This window comes from Garra rufa, chromosome 3 (genome assembly GCF_049309525.1).
Source record: "Garra rufa chromosome 3, GarRuf1.0, whole genome shotgun sequence".
NCBI classification, from domain to species: Eukaryota; Metazoa; Chordata; class Actinopteri; order Cypriniformes; family Cyprinidae; genus Garra; species Garra rufa.
Genome location: NC_133363.1, coordinates 26784903 through 26787813, shown reverse-complemented (window position 1 = coordinate 26787813; position 2911 = coordinate 26784903).

The window sequence follows — 2911 nt, the reverse complement described above, 5'->3', positions numbered from 1 at the left end:
CCTGCTTGTTAGAATAGAGTCTGCATTTACGCTAACATCCCTTAAGAGCTTATGTCAATGTTAAGTCAGAAGGAACAGAGGTGGGACCATTGAAACTCCCATATGTTTACATTCATCACACAATGCTCCACTCTGAAACCTACAGTTTCAATGGTGGCTCTCTCATCCAATCAGACCTTTACCCTGATTGGCTGAGCTAACTGTTGCCACCCCTCCCTTAGCAGTGCTACAGCATCATAGTGTGAAATGAGCTCTTTGTTGGGTGACCTTGCAAGAAAACAAAAGGTAGAATGAAACGTATAACCCTGAACAATGACTTCAGAAACCCAGCCACTCTGCTGACAGGTGGTACGTGCAAACATTATGGTTGACTTTGTTGAAGAACGGGAACCGATTTCGGCTGAAGCTCCACACCTGAATGGAAAAAGATCTAAAGGCCTGTTCACACAAAAGACAAGGACTGATCACATCTTCTAGTTCAAACCAACAACGATTTGTCATTCTGTAACATATCTGAGGATTGTTATAAAAACCACTTCTCAAAACAAAAGGCCATAAAGCTACAACGTCTACCAAGGAATACCTAGAATAATATCTAAATACTTTAACAGCCAAACAAAGTACCAACTTAAAGTGATAGTTCACAAAAAAATGAAAAATTCTCTCATTAATTACTCAACCTCATGACGTTCCAAACCCTTCACTCAACTTCGGAACACAAATTAAGATATTTTTTAATGAAATACAAGAGCTTTCTGACCGTGCATAGACAGCAACACAACTGACACTTTCAAGGCCCAGAAGGGTAGTAAGGAAAAAAATGTTATTAGTCGCTTAGTTGCAGAAAAAAAAAAAATCCATCTGTCCGTGACGGACAGATTGTTAACAGCTGGTCTATGTGGTAATATAGTACATCAGGCAGAACATTCAAATGCTCAACTATCATTCATTGACCTAAAATATGGCTTTTCATCTGAAATATGTAAGTAGTAGCAACTAGTAGCTGCTCAATCTAATGTTAACCTGGAAAAATAGCGCTATTGAAGAGTCTGTGCGAAGTGTGGAAGCTGAACAGTAGCGCGCTCACTGCATGACAGATGGAGGCACTGGTGCGGTCACTTGCACTTAAAATACATTTTTGGACATACAGGTAAAATAAGTTAGTTTATTTGTGTGCACTCACAATAACAACGAAACATTGCGCTTTTGTAAAATAATTAAAGCAAACAGGATGCACTTTCTACCATCTTGGTCTCTGTGAACTTGAATGCGAAACTTCAAAACTCTGAGTATACTTGCCTTACAGACATGAAAAAATATATCTATAAAGAGTAAAATATTTACTTTTAAATGGACCAATTTAAATAGAAAACAAATATTCTCAGATTATGCAATCCATATAAAACATGCATACAGTACTGCGGAGATGACGAGTCAGTAGCTGCGTTTCCATTACCCTTTTAATTGAATTGAAAATACGCCTAATGGAAACACGTCATTTGCGCAAAAAACTCCCATATATTGTAAAAGTTTTTATGCTCACATGAGGTGTTTTTTCATGCAATTCGAAAGAGGAATATTTCGCAAAACAGCAATGGAAACATTTTTTTTTTTTGCATTTACATTCCCACAAAATCTATAATCCCACAAAAAAAATTGCCATGACTTATAGCGAGAGGAAAAAAAATACGTTTTAGTTGCACAACATCGGTTAATGGAAATGCCGTCATTTCGCAACACTTTTTAATCGACATTTATACAATATCGCCACAGTTTTGCGCAAATCTGTAATGGAAGCGTGCTTACTGTCGCTGACTTCATCTCTTAAGCCAAAAACAAAGAAAGCAATAGTTTATCAAGAAATTTTTAAAACGTTAATGCAGTCTCCTTGCCGTTTTTCCCTAAAACATTCAGAATTACTATATCTGCCAGTGCGCTGTGGCAAGCTTTTTTGCATGCGGTTGAGCACTTATTAGGCTATGTACGCAATTAAAGGCTCATTATTATGATTTAAATCAGGGGTCCCCAAACTTTTTTCTGAGCGGGCCACATAATTTTCTTTTCTTTAATGGGGGGCCGGGTCGGTTTATAAAATAAAATTCCATGGGCCGGACTGACTACTACTATTATTATTATTATTTTATTATGATTTTACCTGTATTTATTATACATTTTAATGCTAAAATAGTTTATTATTTTTTATGCACCAGACAGACAAATGATCATTTCTTTTCAAAAGTTATACAGGTGCTTCTCAGTAAATTAGAATGTCATGGAAATTTTTTTTTTTTTTTTTTCAGTAATTCAACTCAAATTGTGAAACTTGTGTATTAAATAAATTGAATGCATTACATTTACATTTTACATTTATTCATTTGGCTGACGCTTTTATCCAAAGCGACTTACAATTGGGGAGAACAACAAGCGATTCATCTTAAGAGTCAGATCGAAGCGGGAAACGCTCGAAAATACCATATATCAGGCATTGTTTGATGAGTACATGCTAGAAAGACAAGATCAAGAAAGTATTTTTTTTTTTTTTTGGGGTCAGATAGATTTGAAAGAGATGGGTTTGCACACAGAGTGAAGTAGTTTAAGTCTTTGGTTCTTTTAATTGTGATGATTTGGCTCACATTTAACAAAAACCCACCAATTCGCTATCTCAACAAATTAGAATATGATTGACATGCCAATCAGCTAATCAACTCAAAACAACTGCAAAGGTTTCCTGAGCCGTCAAAATGGTCTCTCAGTTTGGTTCACTGGGCTACACAATCATGGGGAAGACTGCTGATCTGACAGTTGTCCAAAAGACAATCATTGACACCCTTCACAAGGAGGGTAAGCACAAACATTGATTGCCAAAGAAGCTGGCTGTTCACAGAGTGCTGTATCCAAGCATGTTAACAAA